This window comes from Sorex araneus, chromosome X (assembly GCF_027595985.1).
Source record: "Sorex araneus isolate mSorAra2 chromosome X, mSorAra2.pri, whole genome shotgun sequence".
Classification (NCBI taxonomy): domain Eukaryota; kingdom Metazoa; phylum Chordata; class Mammalia; order Eulipotyphla; family Soricidae; genus Sorex; species Sorex araneus.
The window spans coordinates 351,261,570-351,279,946 of NC_073313.1; positions in this window are offsets into that span (position 1 = coordinate 351,261,570).

The following is an 18,377-nucleotide window of genomic DNA, read 5'->3' on the forward strand; positions in this document are numbered from 1 at the left end:
TACTCTGACCCCTTCTTTTGTTTATACTTAATGCCATTATATTCCTAGGATGCCATCTAGGATATATTACATCTATTTGTCATGTCTTTTTAGGCTTCTCTTGATTAGAAGTTTCTCAGACTTTCCTGGGTTTTGATTATGTTGACAATTTTGAAAACATTAGTCAGAGAGAGTCTCCTCTATTGGGATTTGTCTGCTGCCTTTCTCCTAACGGGAGGGAATTACAAGTCACTGATAGAAAGAGCACAAAGGAAAGATACCATTTGTTTGTTTGTTTGTTTGTTTTGCTTTGGGGCCACACCCAGCTGTGCTCAGGGCTTCCTCCTGGCTCTGCACTCAGGATCACTCCTGGCAGGGCTCCCTTTTAATACAACTTGTCACTGTTGCTATTGACTTTGCTCACCTGATTGAGGTGTTGGTCCAGTTTCTGTTTAATTTTTGTCTATTGGTTTATTTAAAAATTTCTACTTCCCTCTTAATTATTGTTGCCATGAATGAAGCTTTCACACACTTGATTATAATGCTTGCATATGTACTCAGTGGACGTTGCACACTTCATACTTGCACACAATTGGTTGTGGCATGCTGAGACGGGGCCCGTATCATTGCTCTGGCTCTCACAAATGGTGGTGTTGCCAGGATCATACTTGGTGCATGTTGAATGGCGCCAAGGACCAAACTTATGCTTGCAAGGCATAAGTTTTGCCATTGGAACTCCCTAGCTTCTCAGTTTTAAATTTCCTAATGTTCTTTTCTCCTCTCTTTTTCTCATATTGTCTCCTTTGGGCAGCAGATACCTGAGGAATATGGAGGTATGTAGTGACTCCTTGAGGCAGAGTACCAATGATCTGCATTAACAATCCATACAATTCATTCTAATTTGCAGAAAATTTGTTTCTCCTCCTCCTAGACTGGAAAGTTCCAGGGTACTCTTAGCACGACAGCCCTCCCTAGTTCAATGACATTAGGTTCCATATCAGCAACTCCTTCTGAGGATCTCTCTCCCCTCCCTATCCTTCACTTCTCCAACATTAAAATACATCTCTTGTTAAAGGAGTAGCTTACAACAAAGGTCTCGACTTACCATGCATCAGGGCCAGATGCATGGTATCTGACCCTTAAGCCTTCTCTTTCTCCATGCTACTTACTTCTCTACGTGTATCACTGTCATCTTGTTGTTCATCGATTTGCTTGAGCGGGCATCAGTAACATCTCCATTTGTCCCAGCCCTGAGATTTTAGCAGCCTCTCCTTACTCATCTTTCCCAATGTTTGGAAGCTCTTTCAGGTTAGGGGAATGAGACCTGTTGCTGTTAGTTGCTGTTTTTGGCATATCAAATATGCCACGGGGAGCTTGCCAGGCTCTGCTGTGTGGGCACTTCTCTACCTATACACCTTTTTTGATCCAAGCCAAGAGAATTATTATTTCCTCAGTGCTCCACATTGTTTCAAGTCTTAGTGTCTTTCCACAAACTCTTCTTTCTGTCTGGAGAGCCCATCATTTTCTTGTCCACCTTTGGAAACTAAAACACAGTTCAGCCTTCTCCTCCAGGAAGCTTCCCTGAACTAGCCAGGGAATATGGGTCCCTTAATAATATTCTTGCTATATGCCTTCAGCACTCCACTCACCAAGGGGCATTAGTTTTTTGTTTTCCCCAAATTTTATTTTATTAAAGCATCATGAATCACTGGGGGGAGAAACTCCAAATCAATAATAGTGAATTTTTTAATTGAAATATTGAATGTAATCAAAGTAGAGTGAAAGTAAAGTGAAATTTACCAGTTACACATGCGGGGTGGGGGGCTGGGGAGGTGGGGGGAAGGGGGGAGGTATATTATGATTCTTGGTGGTGCAATATGTGCACTGGTGAAGGGACGGGTGTTTGAGCATTGTATAACTGAGACTTAAGCCTGAAAGCTTTGTAACTTTCCACATGGTGAATTAATAAAAGAAATTAAAAAAATAAAAAATAAAAAAATAAAGCATCATGAATCACAAAGTTATTCATAGTTGGGTTTTGACATACAAAGTTCTATCATCAATTCTGCCACCAGTGTCAACTTCCCTCACAAGGGGCATTTGAATGAGTTGTTCATATCTTTTTCTTCCTCTAGACTTATTCCTCTATTGGTTATCAGTGTCTAAAAAGTAACCTAGCATCGGTGAAATGAATGTCTGGCTGAACTATTGTGCGACTCCATACGTGTACCCACATCTCTTTCTTCCATAGTACCTCCCATCAGTGAGGCACGCCAACTCACTCATTCTGGTGTCCCTCCCTAGTGACAAGAGGTTTACCTCCATAAAGTAGTTTGTGAGCACCTGTTATCCGTTGGTTTGCTAGTAATCAGAGAGAAGAAACGGAGTGAACATTTCCTCAAAGGCAGGGATGTCCACATGTCCAAAGAGTTGCTGATTACAAACAAGCCATCGGAATAAGTGGCTGCTTCATCTGAAACTTGGTTTTGCTTGCAGAAAAGTGCTGACCATCCTTTAATACTGAAACAGGAAAGAGGCTCTGCAATCAAATGTAATTGGAAGATTACAGGAGCTCAAAATTACCCTAGAGCAGAAAATTCTCTTTTATGCTAGGCAGAGAAACCTGGGCATTGATTTCCCTGCCCCCATTTGCATCTTTACTGGAGGAAGTCTCTTGAAGATAATCAGATTTCATTGAGAAGGTACAATTGCAGATTTTCCTATTAAATGAATACCTCAATGGATATTCAGAGAGATTGTCTGCAGTGGTGTCAGAAATAACACAGCAACCTCTCATTAGGGTAATATGGGTTTGGGCCCATTGGAGTTTGTGTGACCGTCATGCTGAACTTCTCTTGAATTTTTTTGTTCCTGCCCTTCAGGACTCCAGGTAAGTGGTCATGACTTGGCCATAATATCCCATAATAGACACTCAGTATTTCTAAAGACCCAGACAATGAGACATAAACCCTCTACGCTTATCCAAATAATTATATATTCTCTTGAAAATATTATATTCTCGGCACTCTCACACACTACCGGTGGGGCTATAAATTGCTGCAGCCTTTGTGGAAAGCAATTTGACAATACATTTAAAATGCCTTGGAAACACTCATACCCAGTAATTTTATTTCTGGGCGCACACTGTTTATTTAAAAAAAAAACCCTTGTCATTATGGGAAATTTCTAACCAATAAAAGAATTGAAGAGAATAATGAAAGCCCCTGTATTCAACCTCCAGCTTCTATAATTCTCTCTCCACTGCCAGCTTGGTTTCAGCTCTACCTCGCCAAGCTTCCCCTGAGGGATTATTTTAAAGCACATTCAAGATCTCCTATCATTCATATAATTTTGTCCATAAATATTTTAATGTATAAGTTTTAAAGACACAAACTTTATAACCAAAGTATCACTATCATGTGTGTAAAATATCACGACTCTGTAACATCATCAAGTATATTTTGTCAGTGAAATTATCTGATTACCTCTGATGCATTCTGTATGCTGAGTTTGTTCAACATGAATTCCAACAGCAATCACAAATGTCACGAGTTCGTTAGTTCTCTTAAGCCTTGTAACTCTTTCCACCTGTTCCCTTTTTTTGTTTCTCCTTGTCATCTATTTATTGAAGAAACTGGCTGACTGACTTCTACATTAGTTTCTCACCATCTGCATTGACTCATTTTTATTTTGTGCCATTATTGTCCTGCTTCTGTGCTCTTCCTATCCAATGGGCAGTTGCTCAGATTCAGGTTTGACTTTGGGGGGCCAGAGTGCCTCCAAAGAGTGTTGACTATGTCCCACAGAGATGCAGTATCTGAAGGTGTTTCCCTTTCATGGTAGATGAGGATGAATTGCAAGATGATGCTGTTCATGGCCTAGTCTCAGAAACTGGGACTATGCTACCTTGCTTCGCAGATTGGACGTTTGCATCCATGATCAAGGATCTTGAGAGGAGGAGATGATTCTGAATGATCCTGGTGGGCCCAGGGAAATCACAGGGCACAGAGTAAGATGTGGGCAGGGGAACCAGGATGAGAGAAGATGAAACAATGGAAGAAATGCTTCCTCCAGGGTTCTGAGTGAGGAGTGTTGGCAGCCCCTAGGGCCTGGAAGGGGCAACCAAGGAGATCTCTGGAGCAGCAACAGAGTGGGGAAGACTCACTCTACACTTCTGGCTTTCAGAACTAGATGATAGTGAACTTGTATCTTAAGCTATAGAGTTTGTGATTGTTCATTATAGCTGGAGCTGAAAACTAGGTCAGCTGCGCTGTGCATGCTTGGGTCTGGCAATGTGGTGCTGCTTGACCTGGTGTTTTTTTGAACCTGGTGCATGCAAAGCACATGTTCTAATCCCTTGAGCTATCTCCCTCATTCCCAGTGTTGATATTTGTGTGTGGAAGGGGGAGGGGCACAACCAACAGTGCTCAGAGTTTACTCCTGTCTATGTGCTCAGGGATTCCTGCTGGTGATGCTAAGGAGACAATATGTGGTGCTGGGAATAAGCAGGTGAACACATGTAAGACAAATGCCTTGATCCCCATACTCTCTCTCTAACCCTTAATAGATCTAGATATGTATCTCTTTCTACATATACACTCAAGTTACACTCATGGACTTTGTTATTATATAGGTAATATAACCATGCAAATTCCTTGCTTGTTTTATAAGATAAGATATTCTAGGTTTATATCACACATTTTCTGTCATTAAATTGTTTTCCCAACTAATACTTCTTTTTCTTTTTGTTGGGAAATGCAATTCAGGCAACACAGTTTACTTAGTAGAATTGATCATTGATACTGAGTCAGTCACTTTTACTTAGACCTTTGCAATGTGCATAGAATATACATATATTCATATATATGTATGTATATATATATATATATAAATTTGAATCCATGCTAGTGTTTCAGATTCAAATCGTGAAATACTGGATTGTTAGTTCTTCATTGTTGCTTTTGGGTTATACCCAGGAGTGCTCAAGCTTTCCTCCTGGCTCTGAACTGACAGATTGACAGATCACTGTGATCAGATGCGGTGCAGGAGATTGAATCCAGCTTAGCAGTGTTCACAAGCACCCCTCCCTACACACTCTACTATCTCATTGGCCCTGGACTATCAATTATTTGACATTGTATTTTTGTTTTTCTCTTTTATGCTGAAAATCTTGTCTTCCAAAAACCTCATGTAATTTATTACTTAAATGTTCTCTCTCTCTCTCTCTCTCTCTCTCTCTCTCTCTTCTTTAGTGTTGGCTATAGTGCTGCTTGTTGTGTTAGAGTAGGTTTTCTGGACCAGGTGTATACCTATTTATGCAACTACTAAGATTTGCCATATCGTTTTTCTAAGGGCTCTTGCCATCTCTTTTTTCACGAGTATCTGTTGATCGTGACCATTCTCTACAGATTCAATAGATTATGTGGTCAAACATTTGAATTTTAGAATTCATATCTCAATGTACTTCCTCTTTTAAACTGGCTTATCACTGACCAACCATGCTATAGCATTTCATGGGCATAGATATCATATCTGTACATGTATATCTGTGTATCTGCATGTGCTTGGTGTAAAATGCTAGGGGCAGATCTTATGTTATTTGTTTCCAAATGTCTACTCACTTATTCTGACAACTCTTTATAAAATCCACTCTCAAAAGTGATTTGAAATGTTCCCCTGTTATATATTAAATTTTTATATGCAATGGACTTTTCTCTAGAAAGTTCCCATTAGTGTGTCTGTATAGGCATAAATATGTATACTGGTTTTATATGGAGTCAATATAGAAACCAGCATTTTTCTATATAATTCTTCTTTGGTATACTCCTGCTACTATGGTTATGTTTCTCATGAAATGAAACTTAGTCAACTAACATATTGGACAGAGCAAAAACTTCACATGATATTTTTGTTGGATGACATTGAATCTAGAATGTTTCTTCATGTCAAATAATATGTTGTCTTTATTCAAGTGCATTTTTATAGCTCTCAGAAAGCTATTGTCATAGAATTTTTCATTTTCTTAATCTTACTATTTTCTATGTTTTTATATACACATATATGCATGTATCAAATGTACACATTGCTGTTCTAAAAGAAACCCTTTATTTTGTTGCATTGATTAGCTTTTAATTTTAATAATGAAGTCACTAGTTTTGAATGCTCATTTTTCAATTACTAATTTCATTTTTTATTTTTGTTTGTTTGGGGTCAACACTAGCTCTGTCCTGTCCTTTAGAGAAACTCTTAACATCTCTTGAAAAACTAGTTTTCAGGCTATGAATTCTCTAACCCTCTTCCTGTCCATAAAGCTCTATATCATTTCTTCAAATCTGAATAATAATCTAGCTGTCTAGAGCATTGTTGGTGAGGTGTTCAGTTCCTTGAGCTTTTGTGCTATATCCATACTTTCTGGCTCAGAATTTCATTTGATAGATCTACAGTACATAATTCGGGGTCTCCTCTGTAGTAAGTTCCTTTTTATGATCTTGCTGCTTTCAGTATTCTCATTTTCTTTTTTTTTTTTTGTCATTTTGAGCACAATGTGTCTTGGAGTTTTTCTAGCTGAATCTATTTTCACTGGGACCCTTCAAATCTCATGGATTTCAGTGCCAATGATCTTCAACTATGGTAAATACTTTTCATTTGCTTCTTTAACTGCTGTTTATTAATCACATTTGCCTTCCTGTTCTTCAGGAACTCCAATAATTTTGATGTTATTCCTCTTGAACCGATCCTATGGTTTTCTGGTATGCTGTTCTTTTCTTTTCAGTCAGTTTTCCACCTTCTGCTGTTTCCTAGCAATCTTCTCTTTTTCATCTTGGAGCTCCTTGTTTTATTTATTTATTTATTTTTGCTAAACTTCTGTTATTCTGCTATTCAAAATGTCTGTTAACTTTCTTTTTTTAATATCACCTATAAAAATAGAAAGCATACATCAGGATATTTGCATCAGAGAAATTGCTGTTTCCCTTTTACCAGAATGCTCTTTCTTTCTGTTTTTTTTTGTTATCATTTTTGCATGTCCAGCAGCTATGCATCTTTCAAAATGCAGCATAAATGCACTTGTCTTCTCAAGAAAAGACCTGGCACTATCACAACTGGCATTTTATGTTTACATTTATGAAATTTATCTCTCTTACTAAAATGTTTATTTTATGAGGTCAGGTACTGGTTGACACTGTTCTACAGAGACTAATATCATGCCCAAAGCATAATTGGTACTCAGAAATTGTTTCATGAAAAAGTAAATTAATATTTAGGCTTTAGTTTGATGTGAAATTTTTTCTGCTCAAGAAATTTGGCTTATGCATCCATATATGCATAATATCTAGACACTAACAGGTGCTCAGAAAATATTATCTAGATAACTGGATCAATTTGCTAGGCTCTTAACTAGGCTCCAATGACTTATTAGGAACTTAAATTGGGTCCTTGATACACTTGATATGTTGTAATTTTAATATCACTCTCTGTTACAGGTATTTTTATAGTAATTATTTAGCAGAAGAAATTGAGGTTTGGGGACATAAATTATGCAAGCTGCTCAAGTTTGCAGCAGTTAAAAACGGTGTCTTTGAAAAGTTCAAGTTAATCTGCTTTTGGATCTGGTGCAAGCAGGAGTGGGTTAGAGAGTTGCTCTTTTCTTACCCTGAATAAAGGAGTTTACTTTGATTTTAGACATCATTTGCCCCACTGAATAAATGTTACTGAGCACTTTTATGAATTAGTCACAGCTCTAAATTGGGAATAAAAATTGATGCCAACATATTATTATGTCTATGATAATAATAAGTAAACTGATAGAACTGAGTTAAATTAAACAAGACAGGAAAGAGTGAGTGACTGGGGAGACGATTTATTGATGTGGAATGGGACGTAGATATTGTGGATAGAGACTAAAACTATTTAAGATTCTCTAAATTGTGGCAAAATATTCCTATCAAAGATTTGTCATTTCAATCACTTTTAAGTATAAATTTCAGTACCATTAAATATATTCCCATTGATTTAGAACTAATCTCAAGAACTCTTTATCATGCTAAACTGAAATTCTTAAACAACTCCCCATTCTCTCTTTCTCACAACCCCTGTCAATTATCATTCTATTTTCTTACTCTGAGAACTTGACTACTCTAGATTCCTCATGTAAGTGGGAAAATTCAGCACTTGTTCTTTTGTGTCTGGTTTATTTCACTCAGCATCATGATTCCAAAGTTGATGTGAATTGTTGCATATATCATAACTCCTTTTATTTTGAAGTTGAAAAATCTTTTATTGTATATATATATACATACATATGTCACATTTGTTTATCCATTCATCATTAATAAGTATTTGTGTTTCTTTTAACTTTCAATAGTGAATAAAGCTACCTTTAAGTGAATAAAGCTCTTTAAACATAGATGTGCAAATATCTCTTCAGTTAAATTCTCTTTAATTTTTTTAGTCCAGAAATGAAATGGCAATGTCATATGGTATTTTCTATTCCTAATTTGAAGGGGTAAATTTTGGGTTATACACTGCAGTACCTGCAAATATCTCTTTGATTAAATTCTCTTTAATTTTTTTAGCCCAGAAATGAAATGGCAATGTCATATGGTATTTTTTATTCCTAATTTGAAGGGGTAAATTTTGGGTTATACATTGCAGTACCTGGGCTTTACTCCTGGTTTTGTGCTCAGGGATGATTCCTGGCAGTTCTTGGGTGTCTATATGTGGTGGTGAGACTGAACCAACATTGGCCATGTAGCAGGCAGATACCTGAACTTCTCTACCATCTCTGGCACTCCTATTTAGATCTTTAAAGGAATTCTTTGTTTTTAAATCATTTTTATTTAGAAACAGAGATTTATAATACTGTCAATTATACTTTTCATCGATACATTATTCTAACACCACACCCAACACCAAAGAGCCTGTTTCCGGCCACCAATGTCCTGGAACCTCTCCTACCCCTTAGCTTTTATATAAGCTCAGTTCTATAGACAAAATTCTCAGCTCTGATAACTTTGACCCTCCCTCCCTCTCTCCCTCCCTCCCTCCCTCCCTCCCTCCCTCCCTCCCTCCCTCCCTCCCTTCCTTCCTTCCTTCCTTCCTTCCTTCCTTCCTTCCTTCCTTCCTTCCTTCCTCCCTCCCTCCCTCCCTCCCTCCCTCCCTCCCTCCCTCCCTCCCTTCCTTCCTTCCTTCCTTCCTTCCTTCCTTCCTCCCTCCCTCCCTCCCTCCCTCCCTCCCTCCCTCCCTCCCTTCCTTCCTTCCTTCCTTCCTTCCTTCCTTCCTTCCTTCCTCCCTCCCTCCCTCCCTCCCTCCCTCCCTCCCTCCTTTCCTCCCTTCCTTCCTTCCTCCCTCCCTCCCTCCCTTCCTTCTTTCCTCCCTTCCTTCCTTCCTTCCTTCCTTCCTTCCTTCCTTCCTTCCTTCCTTCCTTCCTTCCTTCCTTCCTTCCTTCCTTCCTTCCTTCCTCCCTCCCTCCCTTCCTTCCTTCCTCCCTCCCTTCCTCCCTCCCTCCCTCCCTCCCTCCCTCCCTCCCTCCCTTCCTTCCTTCCTTCCTTCCTTCCTTCCTTCCTTCCTTCCTTCCTTCCTTCCTTCCTTCCTTCCTTCCTTCCTTCCTTCCTTCCTTCCTTCCTTCCTTCCCTCTCTCTCTTTCACTTATGGGCCACACTTGGTGATGCTTAGGACATATCTCTGGGCTCAGGGATCACTTCTGATGGTGCTCAGAGGACCCTATGGGGGATCAAAACCAGATCCTCAGACCCTATCTGGGGATCAAAACCAGTCAGGGAGGCACCATGACTACTGTATTATTTTTCTCTAGCCCGTATGTTTTTTCTTGTATCTCATATTTGGAATTTTAAAAATATTTTAAAAATTAAAAATAATTTTATATGACCAAAGCATTTTATATTCTCACCAGTAATGGACAAAGGTTGAAATTTTCCATAACTTTATCAGCACTTCGTCCACTCTTTTAAAAAGTAGTTATTATGTTATATGTGAGGGGTAATAAAAGTTTTTTTAAATGCAGTTTTTAAATGCATCAGAAAATAAATACCTGTATTAACTTCTATAGTCTTTTCTTTTTTTTTTTTCCTTTTTAGGTCACACCTGGCGATGCTCAGGGGTTACTCCTGGCTCATGCACTCAGGAATTAGTCCTGGTGGTGCTCAGGGGACCATATGGGATGCTGGGAATCGAACTCGGGTTGGCTGCATGCAAGGCAAACTCCCTACCCGCCGTGCTATAGCTCCAGCCCCCTTCTATAGTCTTTTCTAACCAAGACTGTGATGGGCTAAACAAGTAACTTAGAGTGCAATATCAATTCAAGTTCTAAAACCTGAGATTTGATTTTTTAAAAATTAAAAAAAAAATTGTAATTAGTGAATTACTGTGAGGTACAGTTACAGACTTACAGACTTTCGTGCTTGCATTTCAGTCATACAATGATCGAGTACCCATCCCTCCACCATCAATGGTCCAGCATCCATCCTCCCCACACCCCATTCCTTCCACCCTGCCCCGCCTCTACAGCGAGGATTCCCTTTTTTTTTTAAAAAAAAAATCTTTTATTAGTAAATCACTGGGAGGTACAGTTACAAAATTATGAACCTTCATGTTTGCATTTCAGTCATACAGTGATCGTTCATCCATCCCTCCACCAGTGCCCATTCTCCTCCACCAATGTTCTCCCACCACCCCCACCCCATCCCCCACCACCCCTACCTGCCTTTGCAGTGGAGCATTCCCTTTTGTTCTCTCTTCTTTTGGGTGTTGTAGTTTGCAGTAGAGGTATTGAGTGGCCATCATGTTCGGTCTATAGTCTACTTTCGGCACACATCTTTCAACCCGAATGGGTCTTCTCAACATTCTCTACTTGGTGTTCCCTTCTCTATCTCAACTGCCTTTCCCCCCAGCGTGTAAGACCAGCTTCCAAGCTGTGGGGCAGACCTCCTGGTTCTTATCTCTACTTTCCTTGCTCCACTTCACATTTCTTGCTCCCTTATCTAAGATTAAATGATAATACATTTGGGGTTGTGTGTAGGAATATTCCACCCTGTTCCAGTGGCCTGCGGCTTTGTTTTAGCTATCTGTGGGCATTTGTTGTTCCATATGAATTTCAGGATAGCTCGATCCATTTCTTTGAAGAATTTCATGGGTATCTTTATTGGGATCCCATTGAATCCCTATAATGCTTTGGGGAGTATTGTCATTTTGACAACGTTGATTCTCCCAATCCATGAGCAGGGGATATCTTTTCATTTCCTTGTATCCTCTTTTATTTCTTGAAGTAGCATTTTGTAGTTTTCTTTGTACAAGTCCTTTACTTCCTTAGTTAAGCTGATTCCCAGGTACTTGATATTCTGAGGCATGATTGTGAAGGATATTGCTTTTTTCATGTCACTTTCTTTTCTCTCATTATTTGCGTAGTGTAAAGCCACGGACTTTTGGGTATTGATTTTATAACCTGCAACTTTACTATACAAATCTTTTGTTTTTAGGAGCTTCTTGGTAGAGGTTTTAGGGTTCTATTAGTATAGTATATCATCTGCAAATAGTGAGAGCTTGATTTCTTCCTTTCCTACCTGAATGCCCTTAATATCTTTTTCTTGCCTAATTGCTATTGCAAGTACTTCCAGTACTATATTGAACAGAAGTTGAGAGAGTGAGCATTCCTTGTCTCGTCCCTGATCTTAGAGGGAAGGCTCTTAGTTTATCCCCATTGAGGATGATGCTTGCCGTAGGCTTGCAGTAGATGGCTTTGACTATATTGAAGAAAGTACCTTCTATACCCATTTGGCAAGAGTTTTCATCATAAACGGTGCTGGATCTTGTCAAATGCTTTCTCTTCATCTATTGAGATGATCTTATGGTTCTTATCTTTGCTTTCCTTGATATGATGGATTATGTTAATTGATTTCTGAATGTTGAACCATCCTTGCATCCCCGGGATGAATCTCTCTTGGTCGTGGTGTATGATCTTTTTGATGAGTTGTTGAATTCTATTTGCTAATATTTTGTTGAGAATATTTGCATCTGTGTTCATCAGGGATATTGGCCTGTAATTTTCTTTTTTTTGTGGTGTTTTTGCTTGCCTTTGGTATCAGGGAGATATGAGCCTCATAAAAACTGTTTGGGAGGGATTCTGTTTCTTCAATATTCTGGAAAATCTTGAGAGGAACTGGAAATAGGTCCTCTTTAAATGTTTGGAAGAATTCACTAGTGAATCCATCTGGACCCGGGCTTTTGTTTTTGGAAAAACTTTTGATTACAGTTTCAATTTCCTTGATATTAATAGGACTATTTAGGTATTCCAGGTCTTCTTGATTCAGCCTTGGGAGATTATAGGAATCCAGGAATTTATCCATTTCTTCTAGGTTCTCTTGTTTTGTGGCATACAGATTTTCTAAGTTGTCTCTGATGATCTTTTGAATTTTTTTGGTTTCTGTTGTGATATCCCCCTTGTCCCCCTTTTCATTTCTGATTCGGTTTATTAGGGTTCACTCTCTCTTTTTCTTTGTGAGTCTTGCTAGTGGTTTATCAATCTTGTTTATTTTCTTGAAGAACCAGCTCTTGGTTTCATTGATCTTTTGGATTATCGTTAATTTATACTCTAAGTTTTATTATTGTTTTCCTTCTGCCTGGCTTGGGCTCCTTTTGTTGGTCCTTTTCTAAAATCTTGAGCTGTGATGTCAAGTTATTCATGTGGGCCCTTTCTTCATTCTTGAAAAATGCTTGCAGGGTTATAAATTTTCCCTTTAACATGGCTTTAGTTGCATCCCACAGGTTCTGGTAGCTCGTGTCTTCATTCTCATTTGTTTCCAGGTACCTTTTGATTTCTTCCTTGATTTCCTTCCTGACCCACTCATTGTTCAACATTGAGTTGTTTAATTTCCAGGCATTTGATTTGGTTTTCTGCATATGTACATGATTAACTTCTATCTTCAGTGCATCATGATCTGAAAAAATAGCTGATACAATGTCTATCTTCCTGATTCTGTTGAGGTATGTTGTGTGGCGCAGAACATGATCTATTCTGAAAGATGTTCCATGTGCACTGGAAAAGAATATGCATTCTTTTTTTTGGGGGGGGGGGATATAAAGTCCTGTATAGATCTATTAGCACTCTCTCATCTATTTCTTCCTTCAAAGCCAGTATTTCCTTGGTGAGTTTTAATCTTCTTGATCTATCCACAGGTGATAGGGAGATGTTGAAGTCTCCAACTACTATTGTGTTGCTCACAATGTCCTTCTTAAGGTCTGTTAGCAGTTGTTGTAGGTATTTAGCTGGTCCCTCATTTGGTTCATACATGTTTAGGAGTGTTGTTTCTTCCTGCTGTACATATCCCTTGATTAATAAAAAATGTCCTTCACTGTCCCTTCTAATCTTTTTCAACCTGAAATCTATGTTGTCCGATTCCAGTAAGGCCACCACAGCTTTTTAAATTTTTTTTTTTGAGGGAGTTGTTTGCTTGCAGGATTGCTTTCCATCTTTTGACTTTGAGTCTGTGTTTGTTCTGGCTGTTCAGATGTGTTTCTCATAGGCAGCAGAATGTTGGGTTCAGTCTCTGAATCTATTTTGTCACTCTGTGTCTCTTAATTGGTGAATTTAGACCATTGACACTGAGAGAGATTATTGTTATGGGATTTTGTGCCATCTTTCTGTAAGGTGTTTCTTGTTGTGCCTGTAGGGTTTTTTCTTGTCTTACAACAGACCCTTTAGTTTTTCTTTTAGATTTGGTTTTGAGTCTATGAAGTTCCTGAGCTGTTGTTTATCCACAAAATAGTGTATCATTCCTTCAAGTTTGAATGAGAGTTTAGCCGGATAAAGTATTCTTGGTGAAGTGTTCATTTCATTGAGTTTTTTCACTATATCCCACCACTGCCTTCGGGCTTCGAGGGTTTCCTCTGATAGGTCCTCTGTGAATCTAAGGGGTTGTATGTGATTTCCTTCTTTGACCTTGCTGCTTGCAGTATTGTGTCTCTGATGCCTATCATTCTAACTATGATATGTCTTGGAGTTCTTTTGATAGGGTCTCTTTAGCTGTCACCCTTCAGGCTCCTTCAATCTGGATGCCTGAATTCTCCAGCTCTGGGAACTTTTCAGCAATGTTTTCTTTAACTGTGGCTTTTTCATTGGGATTGGTTCCCTGTCCTTCTGGTACTCCAATGATTCTAATGTTGTTCCTCTTGAAATCATCCCCTAAGACTCTGATTCGTCCTAGAGCTATTTTGAAGTCCCTTCCTATTGTTTGTTGTTGCCTATAGGCTTCCTGCAGCTCATCTTCAAGCTCACTGATTCTGTCTTCCACTGTAGCCATTCTATTGTTGAGGGCACACACTGAGATTTTTAGTTCATCTACCGAATCCTTTATTTGTGACATTTCTTTTTGTAGCTTTTTTATTTCTGCTTTCATTTCTTCCTGTATTTTCTCGGCTGTCCATTCCATTGTTTCTTTCAGGTCCTCCTTTAATTTAATGAATGCCTGTTCCATCTTTACATTGAGTTCATTGAACATCTTCAGCACTTCATCTCTGAATTCTTTATCGGAGAGCTCAAGTTTGTGGGAAATGCTTATTGAGGCTTCTGGACTCCTTTCATCATCCTCTCCTTGTGGTGGGGATTTGCACTATTTTTTCATGTTGTGGTGGTGGTATGGAGGAGTGACCTTCAAGTTTACTATCTCTATTCCCTCTTGTTGCAAAAAAGGATTCTGGATAGGCTCGGTCAATGGTGGTCTTTTATTTTTCCCCTTCTAGAACACGTCCTTCCTCTCAGATGCTCCTCTAATCTTTACATGAGGCCTCAAGTGATGCTTTCGGAGAATGTGCTCTTTTATATTGGGCTTGTACAGCTGCTTGTAGTCATTGGTATTTTGGTGAAATTGGAGTAGACTAGCGGCCTATTGGCCTACTGGTTTTGGGATAGCTAGGATGTTACTCAAGGACATAGGTAATGAAGACTGAGATGTAACAACAGATTGCTGGGTTTGAGGAAAACAACTGTGGCCCCCAAGGAGGCCACGCCCACTTCAGTAGAGGCCACGCCCCTGAAACAGGCCACGCCCCCTGCAGCACTGGGTGGGTCTTAGAGACTGGCTGGGACGCTGAAAGGGCAGGTCTAAGGAGGTCAGACACCTGGGCCAGAAGAGAAAATGGTTTCAGTGCTGGGGAATGGGGTGCTGCCCACTAGGGCGGCAGTCCCGGGCGGGGGGGGCGGGGGTGTGCTGAGATGGTCTCGAGATTTGATTTTTTTAACTAACAAATATTTTAACATTTATTATATTGGAAGAAAATTACATAAACATTAGATTTTCAACTTCCAGACCCTGGTACCTAAAATAAATGAAGAAATTAATTTAATAGCATTGCTGATTTTTTCAGGATGTTGTAAATCCTTTTTTTAGCCTTCTGATTTTTTAAAAATTTTGACTGAGTGACCATGAGATACACAGTTACAAAGTTGCTCATGATTGAGTTTCAGTCATACAATGATATAATGTTCTAACACCCATTCCTTCACCAGTGTACATTTTCTTTTTTTTTTTAAACTGTGGTTTGCAAGGATTTTATTCTTGAAAAAAGCCTTTTGCCTGAAATTACTGTATGTTTTATTACCAGCACTTTTATATTAGAAAGTTCATTTTTATATAGATCCTTGAATTGAAGAGATAGTTAGGGGAAAAGCAGAAGTGAATATATTCATCTTGGTAATGAACATTGAATAGGAAATATAGCAATAAATTATTTTTAATGAAATATTGAGTCCTCTCCAAGATCAGGGATAAGTCAAGAATTCCCAGTCTCACTTCTTTTTGCAATTTCCCTTTGAATGACTAGCTATTGGAATAATGCAGGGAAAAATAAAATGTGTAAATATCAGAAAGAAAAAAATCTCTATGTGCAAATAATATGGTTTATAAAATATAGTTAATGAAAATCTTAGAATCCCTAAAATCTAAGCAATAACTACTTAGCTAATACTAATACTTGATATATAGTCAGGAACCAATTTTAAAAAATACTTCAAAAACATCATTTGTAACAGCATCAAACTCTGCAAACCTAAGTATATATTCAACCAAAGCTGAGGAAGATTGCTTTGAAAATGACAAAACTTTATGAAGATGAATTTAGAAACATGAGAATGAATCAGATATTATTATAATGTAAATCCTTAGATTAAATCCTTAAATTCAATTCCTGTATTATTATTTTGCTGACTATGCATCTCAGGTTGAGATATGGGCAATATCCAGGGTGGAAAATGAGTGAAAGAAAAAAAAGAAAACAGAGTAAAGAACAGATTTATACATCTTAGGTGGAAAAGTGGGCCAGTCTCCAGAATGTAGAATGAGCTTCCTGTATACTTTTGTGGGGGAGGTGCTGCACAAGAAATCTAGGCTACCCACGCCAGTGGTTCATTGCAAGGGCCAAAGGTTCTGTGCTTCTTGGGGGGCCCTGCAGGGCTGGGGATACCTAGGCCACATTATTGGTACTTGGTTTTTCCACGGATACACCTGTAAGTGCTCTGGGGGTTCAAGGGCTATACCTGACGATGCTCTGGGGACCATACAATGCAGGGAATCATATTGAAGTTAAGACTGGCGCATATCCTAACCACTGTACTATCCCATGGCTCCTGTATACTTTTAAAAAATATTTTAACAAGGTGATGGATCTAGAATACAGGAAATAATGACAAAAGAGGGGCAAAGTGGGTCTTACACTGTGTGCTTTTGAGACTTAATATAAATTCATAGTAACTATCATAGTTGGTGTATGGATGAACTATTAGGTAAATAAGATAGAACAAAGTTTTGAAAGAAATTACACATGTAAGACCTGTGAATTTCTACAAATATTTTAATTTAATGGAGAAGGAAAATCTCTCCAAAAAACTTATTTATTTATTTAAGAAAAAGAGTATTAATTGTTGCCAACAGAAATTTACTGCTTGAAATGATTGTTCAACTAAATAAAAAAAAACACTATAGTTTTGTGCTTTGAGGTAGGCATTTATTTCTTAGATCACTAAGAAATATAAATCATAAAAAGATAAATTATACTTAAAAATTAAAAAAATAATTCAAAATTAAAAACTAAAATCAAATCAAGCCACAGAATGGGAAAAAAATCGCAAACCTACATTTAACAAGGACTTGAATTCAGAATACCTAGTGAATTCTTAAACTCAATAGAAAATGTACAAAATAATTGAAAGGATTCTTTTGTTTTGTGAATCACACAAGGTGATACTCAGGACTTATTTCTGGCTATGCTGGTACCAAGGATTAAATATGTGGTACCAAGGATTAAATAGGGCAGGCCTCCTACAAGGCATGTATCTAACACTTGTACTATTTCTCTGGTCCTTGTAAAGATTCTTTATAACAGAAAGATAATTTCACAAAGCATCACTGAATAAAGTTGTTTGACAATAATTAGCTTTCAGGAAACTATAAATTGAAATTATAAGATCCTAATACACATCCTTTACATTGGCTTAAATGAAAAAGACTCACAGTAATAAAGTATTATGATAATATAGAGAAACTGGAATTCTCAGACACTACTGGAGGCAATAAAATTGAAATCACACTGTGGAAAACAAGTTAACTGTTTCATAAAGTTCAACATACTGCATAAAACCCACTCTTCATCATTAATCCAAAAGAAATAAGAGTTTACAGAAAGACTTGTTAAAAAATGTTAACTGCATTGTATTAAATCTCAGGATTAATTTAAAGACATTTGCTTTATAACATTATTTGACTCATTTCAATTTTTAAAATTCATCCCAGCAAAGTTTTGTAGTTTTCAAAGTGGTCTCACCCCACAGTGGTTAATATATATGATTAAATGATACATACACTGTATATATAGATATTCATACAATAGAACAATTCTCCATAATAAAATGGTACAAACTATTAATACACACAGTAACTAGGATAAATCCCAGAATAATTATGTTAAATTTAAAAAATGTCAGGCAGAAAAAGCACATCACAGATGATGCCATTTATGTAAAATTCTGGAAAATGGAAACTAATCCGCAGTGACAAAAAGTCAATTGGTGGTTTTCTGGGGCAAAGGTAAAGGGAAGGGTGGTTCGTCAGAGCCCAGAGGAAATTTTCAGAAGTAATAAAAGCATTCAGAATCTTGATTCCTGCATGTGAAAAGTCAAAGTCATCACACAAATATAGTTGAACTGTGCCCATTATACATTAGTAGTTTATTGTACATAGTTATACATCAATCAAGGAGATCAAATGCAATGGAGAGGTGTGTGGATGCAGACAAGGAAGTACAGGCATGGACCACGGTGAGTGCTGTGAGCTTAGAGTAGGGAGAGCCCATCACACCCTCCAGTACCTAGTTTCTACCCCTGCTGTGGCAAGGAA